Here is a 16,505-nt window from a genome sequence, read left to right on the forward strand (position 1 = left end):
GCCGCTTGACTTCCATGTAGTTGTGGCTGGCTTTAACAAGCAAATATCACTACATAATCGGAAACTTCACGCTTTTGGAGGATCTCAGACGCTCAATAAATGTGACGCCAGCCTACGAGATGATGTTAAGGGGTCTCAGTTTTGGCTGCCGGGGAGGGGGGGTTTGTTGTCCATTTATATTCGACTATCAAAAACGCGCTGCCCTGCCATGACGCAAGTTTCCCATCTGTCATTATTCTCAACATGCCCCTTTACCTTTAGCCCCTTTACTTTCGGATTTGCCCGTGAGCCGGCCAGAGGAGGGGGGTGGGGGGGACACTTGAGAACAATACTCCGGTCAAACTGCGTTCACAGGTCTGTTTCTCTCAATCAGCCGAAAGCCTCAGCGATGCTCGCAGGCTGCTTGTTCACATTTTACACACTGTGAGCCCCGGAACAACTGTGGCAGCCGACGTGCGCATTTGGCTTTTAGGTCAGATATTTGAATCAGAGGAAACGCGTGTCCTTATTGCAATTAACTGCAGAAAGAAAAAAAAAACACTCTCCCCAGACGTGTGTGTGTATGTGTATGTGTGTGTCTCAAATACATTTCAGTTTGCTGAACTTGCCGGGAAGATGGTTTCGATGTCTGGAATACGTCGTTCCAGCAGCGGCTCGCACCGGCGCGTATCCTCAGACAGATGTCTAGCCTACATTTTTTATGAATTAATATCAATACGGCGTGGCATTTATGAGATGGGCTCACATTAGGATGTGCTCGGCAGGCGGAGAGAGGCTGCTTCATATTGTGTCCGAAGGTAAAACAACACCGGCAGCTTCAGTTTGTGAGATAAATCAGATCTGGATCCAGCGGGACTCTGGGATTTTTTGGTGTCATGTCTCTCCAAAATGAATGATCTTTTTCTTTTCTTTTTTTTTTTTAATTGGCGCGATCGGCTCACGGTATGGGAAAATGCTCGCGATGTGAGGATGTTTTTTGGCGGAGGGTGGCCTAGATATGGTGCCATGCTCTGGTGTAATTAAAGTTGCAAGAGACGCTTCCTGCGTGCCTTTTGAGGCGTTTTGTTGCAAAATATTCATGGGCAACTCGTGATCCCTCTGCTCTCGCTTGTTAGATGGAAGCTACAGCTGCTACTTCGCCTCTTGAATAAAGTTAAAATGCGCGAGTGTGCTCAGTGTTGGCGCAGTAAAAAAAAAATAGAAAAAAAAAAAAGAAATAAATGCAGCAATGACTCCCCAAAATTCGCTGAAAGGGCCGTGGGGAGTTGAGACGGAGCAACATGTCAGTCCGGTTCTTTAGGGCTTCATCTATCCCGGCGCGATCCTGCGCGTCTACGTGTATGTGTGTGTGTGTGAGAGAGAGGGGGGGGGGGGGGGGGGGGTTGAGAAAGGGACCGAGAGCGTGCGTGCATGTGTGGCAAACAGACGTTGTCCCAAAGCGGTTGGCTTTGTCAGATAAAGAGAGTAATACATCATGTGCGTGTGTCTGTAGAAGCGCCGCTGACAGTTTGTACAATGCACGGTCAGGGTCTGATTAATCGGCGCGCACTCGCCCACAGCCCAGAAGTTGTGCGCAGGTATGGGGCTCTGCGTCGACACGTTGGTCGTGTCAGAGGTTGGTGCCGGTGCGGCCACCGAAAGGCCGGTCCCGGGTCAGACACAGGAGGGGGCTGCACGAGAGCGCAGCGCTGCGTCCAGCTTCCTCCAGCGCGGACCCGGCCGTCGGATGTGCACCTGTGTGTGTGTGTGCGCGCGCGCGTGCGTGTGAGTGTGTAGGTTTTCATCACATAATTGTGCCGTCGTCCCTCCTCACTTTTTGCTGTTGATCACTTCCTCTCCCCTGCCTTCATTCAGAATATGTTTCCACAACGTAAATGGGCTGCAATCCTATAGGCTCGGTTATGTAATTGATGGCTGCGCTGGATGATTTGTTTTCTGAATGGACACATTTGGAGAGACACAGAGCTGAGCGTGCAGCCCGGTGTAGCAGCGTTTCACTTTGATGTAAGATTTCAGCTGGGCATAATTATAAATCTGTCCTAAGACTTGGAGCATATTGATTGACAGGCTGCATGTGGGTGAGTAAAGTGAAAATTATGTTGTTGCAAAGAGCGTACTGGCTGGAATACCCTTCATCTGAAAAGAAACTCCACGTTAACTTGATGCCTGTGTTTTTGGACATTTCATTGTTTGATGAATTGGAGGGTGCTTGTCTTGTGTGCGCAAGTGAGCTCTCACCACGGCTTCATGTCAAAAACTCTCGTTTTATCAGCACAGAGGTGTACAGTAGCTGCTGAAAGAGAGACAGCCATTATGTGCCTTGGGAGTGTTTGTAGTCCAGAGTATCAGGTGCCCAGTTTCATCTCAGCTAAGTCGCTAATGAGTATTTATATGTATATATTCCACATGTGCATTAATATTCACAGTGTTTGAGCCATCGCCATTTGCCCGCTTTCTGTGTCACGGCTAAAACCCACCCATGACTAATGAATATTTAAGAGCATGTCTGCAGACCAAGGAAACTCATTATTATATGAAGGAGACCCAGCAGATAAACTGTAGACCTTCTCAGATGAAGGCAGGGGAGGGGGAGGGAGGTGTTCAGCTAATCCACACTCAGCAATCAATCCCAATATTCTTTTGGCTTCACCATCCTTCACTCGTCCTCTGTAGCTCGTCACCCTCTCTTCACATTCAGCAGTTTAGTATTGACCAACAAACTGACTCAACGTGTCCGTGGCTCTGGGTCCTGAAATGTTTTTTCGAGCTGATTCGGCCACTCTTTTGCACATTTGTCCCACCTGATTATTTGGGTTCACTCTCGGGAAAATGTGTTAGGATGGCATGCTGCACTGATGGAATGAGTGCTTCTTTGGAAGAGACATGTAACAAAAAAAACAAAAAACAAACAAGCAAAAAAACAATCATCTTGTACTGTACATGCACACAGATGGCAGGTCAGTATTCCAAAAAATTTTTAAAGAGCAGCAAAGGCTCTGCTGCCCAGATAGACAAGCTAGAGATATCTCTCTGAAGCCTTCACAATGCCACATTTCTGGTTGTTGTTATTCCCACACCATCCAGCCATGATCACCAGGCTTTTACCAGGTAATCCTGGTGGCCCATAACCTACATAAATAAATGTATGAATATGCGCTCATTGTGCTGCTTCAATACAACTCCCTTGACAAGATTTTTTTGGGGTGGTTGATTGGACAGTGTGCAGTGGAAAGAGGCCGGGAGAGGTGGGAGAGAGCATGTAATATTGGTTATTAGTGGAATCCACCTCAGTCCACCGGATCATGCAGTGCTGTTTATTTTTGCCATGTGTATTGTCGAGTAAAAATGTGGTTTCATTTTAACGTAGAATTTCAATTTAGAAATTGCAAATTTGGTTGTGAATTTAAGCATAGACTAGCAATATAATAATAAAATCATATTCTGAACTAAAAGTGAAATTTATTTTTCCAGTTTATAATTCCAAGCATTGTATTTTACCATAAAATGAGAGAAGACTTTAAAAAAAATATGCACTTGAGTCCATCCTGGCACTTTGTCTACCCCAGTTGAACATATTTGGCAGCCATTTTGGGAATGCAGTAGAGATCCATCGATATAACGAGCCACTTTGTGGATTGCATCCAGAATGTCACAGTGCTTGCTAACTGCTTGGCCTTTTTGTCTCACACAGTGTTTATCCTTTTCTCCCCCTTTTTTTTTTGTTCCTTTATAATACTCGTTAGAAGAATATTCCCCCATGGAGCAAAACTAATCTTTGATGTGATTGCCAGCTGAGGCTGTTTTCAGGTGCACACCACAGCCTTTAAGCCTTTAATAGACTTTAAGATTAAAGATTTGTTTTTGTGTAGGAAGAACGCATAAAGTTTCTCACCTGATGCTCGTTGCAAAGACTGTTTTACAGCAATTGCAGCTTTAATACTGCACCAGTCCCCAGTTACCATGGCAACCTTAAAAAACTCCTCTAAACCTCGAAAGCTTCAGAGGTGCCTCATATTATTTTATATTAAACATGTTGTATTTTCTTCACATCTCTTGATCATGATAACGTATCGGCACACTGCTGACTAACTCTACCTCGGTGGATTGTTAGCATTCAGGGATTTTTGCAAGCTAGAAATTGTTGGCAGGCTAGCTGCCTCCTGGCTAACTGGCTTGGATCCTTCTACCCACAAAGCACCTTTTTCACACATAACATGCTTCTCTTCACATGATATTGTTGTTTTTTTTAATTCTTGAAAATACTAATAACACAATTGCAAGACCTATTTTGAATCCGTACAGTTTGCCTTTGTAATTATGGAGAGAATTTCCCCTTTAGCCGCATTATACCACACAAAAATGCTGTTGTGATGAGCTGTGGTGATTTCCTTCAGCTATAAGGAAGAATGGAAATAATATGCCTCGTTCATGGCAAGGACAATTGGGTATTGTTTATTGGCATGGCGATCGTTTTCTCGGATAAGAACATTTTGCAATAAACTAAAGGTTTTAATTTCTTTTAAAATAACCAGTAAGTTATATATTATGCCTTGACAATGCTTAAAGAAGCCTCTGATGACAGCTAGACTTTACATTTTGTGTAGACTGCTTCGATTTGTGAATTCATTGAGAAGGGATTTTTAGAATAGACCCAATTTTAGTAAATTGGCAGTCAGAATGTAAAAGACTGGTCATAAAAATGACCTTTATACAACTTCATTTCACTCAGACCTCTGTGACTTTCAGAGCATGCAGCATGTGGAAAACTGACAAACCAAAAACTTTAAGGCATGTTTTTAAGTTTTTCAAAGGACTTTTGTTTTGGAATCTCCCCACGCTGCAAGTATCACAGGAATGCGTAATGAAAGCACACACTGAGACTGAATAAGTATTTGCGAATGTGCCATGCTGTTGTCAGGAAGCTTTTGTTCGGTTATAAAACTTTATAACGTCTTATGAAACACAGTGAATATCCCTCTCAGATGGTTAAATACAGCGTTGTTTTAGGATTGACTGTCGAGCATTTCCAACATATATCTAAATATAAAACGAACATCCCACACCGAACAGTTCATCACACACTTGTTTACACATAAATCCTGCACAGCATTGGAATTAACAGACTCTTTGTATATCGCTACTGTGAATTTTTAATTCTTCTTTTCTGTCGTGTAAAGTAAAATCCATTGGTTTTTTAACTGCCAGTTTTTTTAGTTTCTGTCCATATGCACTGTTGTTGCTTGATACATATACAGTATATACAGTACAAACACACTCCAGTTGTGGGTGTGACCATGTGTTTCCATTACCTTTGCTGAAATTGCTAACAGACTTGTAAATCATGCTTCTTTGTATCTGCACCGCCAGTTTTAAAGCTATTCATTAAAAGTCAGCTGTTATAAGCCCCGAATATCATCTAACAAGTCGACCAGAGGTCGTTTTACAACAAGTACAAAAGATTTTTGCAAGTAAAAACCCTAATTAAACTGCAACTACTTGTAATGAAGTATGCCTGAATCCTATACAAACCGTTTCTCTTTTTGCATGAGAGGAACCTGATTTGTATTCTCTCTCTTTAAACACACACGGCAGGCCCAGGCATTCAGCTGATGTGAAAAATGTATCCTGGATTCTAATAGCGAAGTTGTATGTTTGCCAAGGTGCATGTGTGTCCTCAGTTCACCCCGCTGCCCATATGGTTTTCTACAAGTCCTGGTGAGATCACTGCCTAGTTGAAGGAGAAAAGTAAAGAGGATTTAAGAAAATTTAAAAAGAAAAAGAAAGTAACAGAGTCTTCGGTAACTTTTTAAACTGTTTTACAGAGAGTGAGAGCTGTGTATGCGTCTATCTTGGCTTCAGGAAGACTTTTTAAGCCTCATGCCAGTAAACAGCACTCACAGCAGCCAAAATGTTAAGGTTGTGCACAGTCTTACTCAAGGTGCATCGGTATGCAATCGCAATGGGTAGACTTAGGAGGAATTATTACACAATAGTATTTGTGTTGTGGTTTTATCACAAAATGAAGATTGCTGGAACCTTAAAGTATGTCCACAGAATCTGAAACTGTATTCCACCTGTTTTTTTGTTGTGCAGATCATCAGTGTTGAAATACATTTGCAGCAAATCACCGTCAGACGTTTTGTCTTTTATAATACATTCTTTTGCAAAGAATTTTCTTTTCAATTTTTCATTTTTTATCACGAAAATGAAAAGAATATCTGCTCTGATACTGTCTACATTGTTTATTGCCCCGAAAATGACCTTGATACAGACAGATTTCAAAATAGACTCCTTCAAGAAGCTGGAAATCATTATCAATTTGGCTTACAGCTTATTGTTTTAACAACTAGGAAATGAATGCTTTATCTTCTTAGGCTGGTTTACGACAGTTCATCCATGTGACAAAGGAAAAGCATGCGCAACCTGTTCAACGACAAACAAATGACAAAACAAATTTTCGGTTAATCAAAGTTGCCGGGCTTGTTTTACAATTGACATTTCTAAGTGATGAAGAACACTCTGGTTGCATCAACTGCTGTTTGCACCACCTGCATTACACTTGCAGTACAGATGCAGTCCATGTGTCAGGCTCTGGGAGATGTTGAGGTGGTTAGTACGCCAGTGTAATAGCTGGCACAGTGTTTTTCACTTAAGTGAGAACTTAGAATAAAATACCTTGTGGCAGCTGCCATGTAAACAAACATTAAGCTTAGTTTTCTTTTAGAATTTTTATGAATAGGTGAAAAGCGATGAATGCATTTTATACTAAATGTCTTTCACGGCCTTTGACTGGAGTTGGCTCTGCTGCTGGCTCGCACCTCAACGTTCATTCACTCGCTCAGTCTTTTTTCACTCTTGCTCCTGTTCAGGGTCAGTTCAGCGTATCCCAACATGCGTTTAGACGAAGGCAGGGCAACACCCTGGGCAGATCACTGGGCCAACACACAGATAAACAGAGAAACACACTCACAGAGGTAACAGGAGCTAGTTGTTCAAGGTGCACTGCTTGATTTTCTCAACATAAAACCCTCTAGTGCACAGAGATGAGTGAAAAATCAAATTGAAGTGCAAACCTTCCCCCACCTCTATCCATGACAGTACAAATGGCTTAGAAGTAACACATTTATGATAGGACCTGCTGAAAATACTCGCAGCCATGTGGCATGATTATTATAGTAATGTTACTAGAAACAGCTGGTGGGCTTAGGTTACACTCTGGGCTCTGTGAGCTATAGATTGTTACCGTCAAAGATAATAATTCTGCTACATTCAAACAGCCCACACTGACCAAACAATTCATGTGCATTAGCAAGGCCAAAGGCCAAATGATTATCATAAACAGAGCTGATGGGTGGTCATGTTTGTGCTCCACTGTGTGCTGTGAGTTGACTCTGTAGGGACGCTGCTTTCTGACCATAGAACAGCTCAGAGAAGACTACAAACTATACCCGCATTTAGCAATTATAATAGGATGATCTCTGATGAATACACAGCAGAACATACGTCACAGTAAAAGTACAGTATGTACCTCTGCAACAGAGGAATATGTTATTAGTGGTGACATGCGTTTATGCTAACACAATGTACAATATGCTATAGAACTAGTATAACCACTCCAACTGGTGGCTGTGACATAGTTTTGCCCTGCAGTCACTCCTGAGCCTGGTAGGTAATAAAAAGAGGTTGTGCATGACTGCCTGCAAAAGCAACTCACAGCAGAATGTATACAACGAAGCACAAAGCACAGCCTGTGATTTACAAAAAAAATCAGTAGTAAAATCAATAATGAAGAATAATAATGTTCAAATTTGGGCGCACCATTTTGCAGTTTTTCTCTCTCTGATGCAACACCCAACAAATACTAAGTGATTCAGTACTGATGAAGCTCATCGGCGGTGTTAGGCATTCTGAGTTTACTGGAACTTAACATGTTGATTTCTTGTCGTCAGTTTTTGGGGCTGTTGTGTGTTAGGTAGCAAATGTATACTTTCCTCCAAGATATATTTCCTGACTAACAGTGTGTTTTTTACAATATTCTTTGGATAAGTGGTAGTTTTACAAAACGACTCTGTTAGCTGATACTTTCTATAGATACCTGGCCTCATATTTATTTTCAATCAGCTCAAATTTCTACATCACATCTAATCTTTGTGAGTTTGTCTTTACTACTGATGTCTATCAGCCAGGTCCTGCTGAGCGGTGGTGTGATGATGGTATAGGAAGAACTATAAGCTTGTGTTGAAGAGAACTTTTGTAACAAGCAGCATCAGATCAGAACGCTCTGCCTTCAACATACAGACATACAGCATATATAGCGTGGCATTTTGTCTTGCTCCACCCATATCATTCCTAACTCAAAGAATGTTCTCCTCTGCTGTCACCAATTATACCTGTCAACATATATGCACCTCCATAGGGGATTTATGTCCGAATTAGCCCCTATGTACACATGACCACATCTGGTTTCCCTCTTGTTGACCTGCCCTGCCTGACCTCACATACCACAACTAAGAGTGGCCCACACTTTAAACATCAGTTTACCTCTTGTCATGCTTAATCTGACATATGTTTGATATGTGATCCATCTGATCATACACCTCGCTACATTGTCATTGACACGAGACTAAAAGGGGAAAAATCTTGAGTTTTGGCCTCTCTCTCATTTCTTGTGAAATCCTGGAGTTGCCTTGCTTAACACGTTTGTCTTGCAACACAGTATTGTATGGATAAAGTTTCCTAATATGGCGAGATTGCACCCCCTCCCTGTCGGATTAACAGTAAGTCTTACCTTTGTGCCAACTTTTGTTAATTTTAAACTGGGGTTTGTTTAGGTCATTACACCTGACTCATATTGCTCAGTTAACCTGCTGACCTCTGGACCAGAGGTGCCAGGGCTTGGTTAAAGTGTGCATATTGCACTCATGTGGTTGAATGTGTTTCAGTGTGTCAGCGTTACACTTTTAGATGGATCATATGTCAAATGAGCTGATGAGACATATATAATCTGTATTTACAACCCAACAGCTTGCCAAACTATAAATACACTAAAGTGCTAACAACCATAAGGTTCAAAATAAGCACAGAATATTTGTATAAGTCATCTGGGTTTAATGTCTTATTCACATAATGAGCAAAAGCTGCAGCTGAAGACAATATGTTGAAGATATCGTCAGTCTACCTGAATAATGACTCTGTTTTATCTCATCCCGATGGCATGTGTATCGTTGTTGCTGTAGCTACAGGCCGAAGAAATATATTACATCAAAAAGCTTTTTTGCAAAGTCCATTCCACTGCTTCCTTTGCGTCTGTGTTGGTAACACGCAGCATGTTAACAGCTTTGCAGCGCGTCATTTTTTGGGGACTAGTGAACCCTTTCAAAAGGCGAGCGTTGAGCTCGCCACAGTCCGGGAGAGAGGCTGACCCTCGAAGGACAGACGGGCTAACAAAAAGTGCAGGGTTGTCGCTGAACTGCTTGAAGCACCCTCGTGCATTTGTGAAAGTCCAGCTCTGTGCTGGACCACCTCGGCACCGTGCTCGCGCACCCTCGTGCAGCTGCTGCTGAAACACATGCCGCGGAACTTCTGAGGCTGCTCACAGTCACATTCACAAATGGTGAAATAATTAAGGAAATACGTTGTTTGTTGGTTGAGTCAGATGTTCTTAGATTACAGCTTTACATCATAGACAAAGAAAAAAAATAAATGAAAATGTCACATTTAGGGCTGCAACAATTAATCGATCAGTATTAAATTAACCTGCAACTATACTGATAATCAATAAATTATTTTGAGTCATTTTTTAAGAAAAAATCCAATTTCTCTGATTTCAGCCTCTCAAATGAGAGTATTTTCTGGTTTCTGTTCTCCTCCTTGACAGTAAAATGAAAATCTGTAGAAGTGATCGACATTTTTTGCCATTTTCTGCAATTTTCTGGACCAAACAACTAATCGGTTAATCAAGAAGATGATCGACAGATGAATCGCTAATGAAAATAATCATTAGATCACGTTTGATTTTTATTTTGGGTCCAGTTATCATCACCTGTGTGACACATTACATTAGAGAGTGTGTGTACCCTCACTATAACCCTGTAAGGGTTGTATGTGACATGAGGCTTGAGTGAACACCATTTCCTGAACTGCGTCTAAATGTGAGAGTGTGGCTTCATTCTGTTTGGTCCCTCCAGTGACAAACATAGTATACATTCACCCTGAACATATCCACAGGCTGAGCTGTTCTCCACAGTGTCAGAACTGTGTGCTTGTTAGCAGATAGGTCCCACTCTATCCTCTCATAAGCCAGCACAAAGAATCTTTGTTCTTGTTTATCTCTCAAGGACATATATCAGAGGATACTTTGTTTTCTTTCAGAGATATAAAGGTGCTATAACCTCTCCATGCTACACAGTCCACTCGTTGAGATCTTGCTTAGCTTATAAACCATCCAGGCACACAAGGAGACACATGCGAGCTGCATGTTTGACATTCCTTGCCCAGCAGAATTAATTAACCGCCCTTTATCATGATACAGTATAGTAATAGATAGAGGAGTCCTGTATGAGCATCTTTGCAGGTTTATGAAGATCTCTTAATGGCCTGTGAGGTCCTTTGTTGGAGAGGCAAAATGTCCTCGACATGTGTAGTAGCTGTAGAGAGGCAGTTGCTGTGGACACTTGTGCCTAAATGATAACTCTTGAATTTAGCATTATCTGCTTCGGGGGTTAGAGGTGTTTTGGAGACTGTCATATGAGTAGTCAGATGGTTCTTTTTGGTCAAATGCTCATTAACAAAAGCACAGCCATTTGCCAATTCTGAGAGATTTCTTTCAAGCCTCCTATCCAGCACCAAAGCGAGATACTGTCTTTATCGTTTTAATGGCCATAAGCCAACAGTGGCTGTTTGTTGTTTTGCCCTCTGTGCTCTTTTTGGAAACTTCGTAAAATACAGTATGAAGCATTTACTGATGGCACTAATTCATGAATGTTTGTGTGGACTTTGCCTGAAAAAAAAAGTATATTAGAAGTAGATTATCCTCCCATCTGTAAACGACAACAGATCTGCTATGGATAACGGGTGGTGGTGGGTGTATTTTTGACAGAAAATGACGAAGTTGAACAAGCTGTCCTGTCAAAAAATACTTTAACTGTCCTTTACTTGTGTGATGGTATTGTAGTGTGCATTGTTATTTGTTTGCTTGAGGAATTTATTTGAAAGCCGCACATCCTGTCACATTTGAATAGCTTTCTGTTGGACTGAACGTCTTATCGCATTGATCTGCTGTGCTATTTAAGACATTTTAGTGGCAGTGGAGCTAAACACGAACAATGAGATTAAATTTAGGCGACGATAAAGAGTTAATAACAGTTCCAGTTTGTGTGTGATGCACAGAAAGTCATGCAATATTATGCAGTTATTCAAGTAATTCCAATGGAGTAGTGGCCGGAACATTGCAGTGGCCCTGTAATTGCTACAGCTCTGACCAAACAAGAGGGCATTCACAAAATGCCGTTTTAACACTGGTGGCATATTTTTCAATCTGTCCCTGATGGCGAGCTTAAAATCGAAACTGTCTTTGTAAAAGGAAGAGTCGCCGGTCCTACACCCGGGCTGTAGGTGACGAGCCAGTTCAAAGTTCAGGAAGGCGATTCGTGCCGGAGCTGTTAGGATAACGCTCGGTTCAAACGTAATTCAGGCGCTCTCATCAGACATTTGGACCCATTTCAGAGATATTTCACCGATGATGTTACACCATGCAATTTCAGTCGAGGGAGAAGGAGAAATGGAAAAAAAAAAAAAAAAAGTTGGCTCAACTTGTCAACAGCCTACGTGTGCTTGTTGATTTTCAGCAACTGCCTTAAAGGCAAATCAGTTAAATCTTGAGATTGTGAGGTGTCTCCTGCCGCCTCTCCTGAAGTGCCTGTGATTAAGGTGCACTAGTTACTTTACCTGTTACTGCCTCACAACCTCGTAGACGAACAATCAAATGTAACGAGAGACACGACGCTCCAAATTGCTCCGATTCAATCAGCCAACACAGCGTTGTTGGGCGGAGACGAATATTGAGTTACCTAAAAGAATAATTTTTAATTGCTCTGATCAAAGGGAACCACGACACAATAGCATTAGCTTCGGCTTAATTTAATTTGCTCTTGCAGAAAAGTTTGAGATGTTGACTGATTACAGAGAGTTATATTGTTTAGTCAGAGGAGCGAAACGAACATACTGTGCCTTTATCGAACACACCCTCAGCTATCACTCGTCAGATCAGCACTTCATCACTTGATTGTTGCCTCGCGTCTCCCAGTGTGCGCGCGACACATTTACATTGTGCACTAAATCACATTAGATCTCATATCCAAACCATACTATTAAAGCATGATTTCGGGTAGTTTATATGCTAATGCACTTGGGCTGAAAGGATGATTGAAATTAATAATTACAATGTTGGACAGTGATCGTTAAGCAGTGGAGGTTTCAAACAAACTCATAAATTACTGTTAATTAGGTGTGACACAAAACACTCTCGATAAGTGCATATCTGCATCGGATTCATGGAGCTGCTGTATGCACATGCATGGACATGAGCTGTTCACAATGCCCCGTGGCCCTTTTGTCTCCAGATTTAAATGTACCAAGGGCCTTGAATGTATGCTTAGAGTGTGTGTTGTAAGCAGTATTTGCATATTCAAGATGTATATTATTCACATGGCTGATGCTGCTCCTTTCATAAGCATGCCTCTTATGTCTGTTCTCAACCCCATCCCCCATCCTCACCATTTCCCCCCACCCCCCCCCCCACCCCCCCCCCCCCCCCCCCCCCCCCCACCCCCCCTTGATTAACTAATGTCCAATTCGATGCAGCGTATTTCATCAGCCTGTCACCTAATACAGGCTGCTGATTAACCTGGAGTCTGGCTGGTGAAGTTGCAGCCCTCTGTCTTAATTTTTTTTTTTTTTTTTTTGCCCCACTCTCTCCCCCCTCGCCCGCCCTCCTCCCCTCCTCAGTCTTTGTTGTGGCGGCAGCAGCAGAGCATGCATTGCATTGGCGGTCTGAAGCATTGTGTCTGATTTCCAGCAGACAAACTGACCTCTGGGGATTTATTGACAGCAAACTCCACAGAGGCAGACACAGAGCTGGGAGCATGGAGGCAGCCAGAGAGAGGGCGGAGGGTGTTGGGGAAGGTTCGTGGGGAGAGAGGAAGAGGAGGGAGGGGGGTGTGTGCACAGACAGACAGAGAGACAGACAGATGGAAGAAAAGACGGCGAGAGAGTTTCAACGTGGCGAAACAGGAAGCAGGTAGAGACGCAGAGAGAAAGAGATCAATACGAGGAGGGAGAATACACACCCCGGATTTAGTTTGATTCAGAATTTTTGTGTTTTTGGTGGAGCGTTAGGAAGTGAAAGAAAATGGCCGCCTCCTACAAGGATCTAATTAATTTTGAAGGATCATCAGCCCCTTTAGTCCAAGGCAGGGTACAGGAGGGAGGGAGGGAGGGAGGGAGACAGACCCCTGGGCTGATTAGAATTCACTGCAGGTAGGCACTGGCTGCTGCTCACCCACTGTGTCACGGCTAAAATGGAATCACTGTTGTGAGTGGCAGTCTGGGCAACTGAAGCCTGCTTCCCTTGGCCTGCTCCTTTGTTGCCTGCGTTCACCTCACTTTACCCCCTTAGGCAGGTGGATTTACATGTCTGGATGGGGAGGGAAGCCGGAGAGGGAACATATATGTTTGCATTGTCGAACAGCTGCCAGATAAAAAAAGGCCCATGGCGTCAGAATACAGTTACATCCCGAGCTAACCCCTGTGTTGTAAAAGGAATAATAAAAAAAAAAAGGTCAAATATTTGTTATAGATTCGAGCATTTTGGCACATGTGTGTGTGCAGTACGGTAAAGAGAAGGCTTTCAAATTCTCACCTTTTGTTGGTTTGCACTTTGACTAAGTCAATTCTGACTGATTTCAGTGCCAGCAGTGAGGTTTGTGGGGTTAATGATTTGGGCGAGATCTAGTTTTTACGTTTTTAGAACAGGGGGTTGTTTTGGGGGGTTACTGCTTGAGTTAGGCTCACAGCTCAGGTTTGAGGGGAAAAAAGAAAAGTTGAATTTTAGGGGTCACACTGTAAAAATTTATTTTCCGTCCTGACAGAGACAGAACAGGTCAGTGTGTGTGTGTGTGTGTGTGTGTGTGTGTGTGTGCGTTTTTAGTGCCAAAGAATGGTCCCCCTCAGTATCGTGTGATCAGCCTGTGCTGCTTAACGCGCTGCTACTTGTCTATATCGAATCATTACATTTGCTGGCTGACAAATACGTCTCAAGAAAACAAGTGCATGTCTTGCTGCCCGCAGTGCTTCTCAACACGAGGCCTGTGGACAAGGAGCTATTTCAGTTCCTGCTCTTTAACCCCTCAACTCTGGTTTTCTCCCAGATATTCTGCTTCGCCACACTAAACTATTTATAAAATCCTATTTGGAGACATATTTATGGCCTAATATGTATCTGTTACCGTGGCACAGCAGAGTCCATGGAGAAAAAAAAATACAGAGGTAACTTTAAAACCACGTCGGAGGTAGGTTTTACCTCCGTGTCTCAAAGCGGAAGGTGTGCTCTGAGATTTGTAAAAGAATAATATGTGTCAACATCAACATGCAGGTCTGGTCAAATCCTAGCCCCGCTCTGTTCATTCAGCAGCACGCTGTAGTTTCTGGCGTTTTGCAGAGAGCACTTGATGTTCGTGTTGTAGCCAGCGTGACAGCACACTGAACATTTCTTTTTAATTTATTCTATCTTAAAAAAAAGGGAAAAAAACAGTGTCAGATCACACTTGTAATTGTGATCCAAACTCCAATTAATGATAAATATTCACATCCCAGCACACACAGCCATTTCCAGATAGTTTTAGAGCTTTACTGGCTGAAATGTGTGAAGGCACTTTGACCAGTGTGGGACTAGTCAGAGAGAAATTGTACATTTTATCAAGGCTGCCTGACCTTAAACGGCACTGCGAGTATGTTACTTCAATGTGGTCACTTTTACATCATTTTCCTCCCAGTTTTGAGGTAAAACTTGAGCATACTAATGTGTGTACAGTATAAGAGCAATTGTGTAAGGCTTGTTAGCGTCACCAAACCAGCTCATCACATGCTTAATGTTGTTGAATGCCTTTCTTGTGTTTTTCAATGAATGCCTTGTGTGTCTAATATTTGGCTCTTTTCTATTATTACAACTTCTACTGTCTGCGCTACGCTCGGGTTGGATATTGTCTGATATTATATATACATATGAAATATATTGTTTAATTTGTGGATTTACAACTGAAAAAGAAGACATGCGCACACACGCACGCACGCGCACAAACACACACACACTTTGTGGTGGCTGGGACCTTTTCTGAAATATTTAATCTATGTTAATGTGAGGTGTATGATCAGATGGATCGCATATCAAACATATGTCAGATTAAGCAGGACAAGAGGTAAACTGATGTTTAAAGTGTGGGCCACTCTTAGTTGTGGTATGTGAGGTCAGGTCAGGGCAGGTCAGCAAGAGGGAAACCAGATGTGGTCATGTGTACGTAGGGGCTAATTCGGACGTAAATCCCCTATAGAGGTGCATATATGTTGACAGGTAAGGAAAACATTCCTTAGTAAGACAATTTGCAGAACATGATCTTGTTTTTGAGTTAGGAAAGATATGGGTGGAGCAAGACAAAATGCCACGCTATATATTCTGTATGTTAAAGGCAGAGTGTTCTGATCTGACCCTGAAGCTCTCTCAGATTGCTGGCATCTGATCTGATGCTGCTTGTTACAAAAAGTTCTCTTCAACACAAGCTTGTATCAGCGGAGTTCTTCCTATACCATCATCACACCACTGCTCAGCAGGACCTGGCTGATAATAATCAAATGTATGAGGAAATTTTCATCGTTTTTCTTGAGAAGGGTGTGGTTTTGTTGCCCTTCGGCTCAGATAACCGCTGAGAGAAGAACTGGCTGTAATGCCAATATCATTTTCAACCTTGATTTGTAATTGGTGGTCATGTGCACACGGGAGCGTCCTTCCGTCTTGCTTTGAAAACTCTTCACACATCTGTTGCAGCGTGCCGTTGGTAGATCCGAGTGTTACTGTGGCTCCGGGTTCATTAAGGGAGTGGCAATATCGACGAGGCAGTGTGTGGCATTAAGATTTGTCTTTGTCTTTTTTCTCCCCCTCCAAACACTGTGGCAGAGCAACACATGATTTGGACAGAGAGGACTGACAGCCTTGCCTAGCACCCGGCCTCTGATCAGCCATCTCCACCAGCAAACTGAAGCTTGACCCGCACTTCATCACCAGCCACACAAGCATCTTCAGAACAAAACGTCATCTAACTGTGAGTACTGGGCTGCTTCAGTTTTTTATTTTTTCCCTTTACGTGGAAGTTAGAAATAACTTGGCTGGAAATAAGCATTCATCCTCTGTGCTAACACTGCTGCACTGCTTCTTCACTTCATTTCAGCTAAATTCT

The 16,505-nt window shown here is 42.5% G+C and overlaps 1 protein-coding gene across 1 annotated transcript in view; it reads left to right on the forward strand.

The window, feature by feature from the left end:
- The window catches only part of zbtb20 (zinc finger and BTB domain containing 20), a 29,140-nt gene that overhangs the window by 348 nt on the left and 12,287 nt on the right, over positions 1-16,505 (forward strand). The window contains exon 2 of the mRNA XM_041951685.1: positions 16,226-16,370. The gene's annotated coding sequence lies outside the window, so the exon portion shown is untranslated. The remainder of the gene's footprint in view (positions 1-16,225; positions 16,371-16,505) is intronic.

This window comes from Chelmon rostratus, chromosome 14 (assembly GCF_017976325.1).
Source record: "Chelmon rostratus isolate fCheRos1 chromosome 14, fCheRos1.pri, whole genome shotgun sequence".
In the NCBI taxonomy this organism is placed as follows: Eukaryota; Metazoa; Chordata; class Actinopteri; order Chaetodontiformes; family Chaetodontidae; genus Chelmon; species Chelmon rostratus.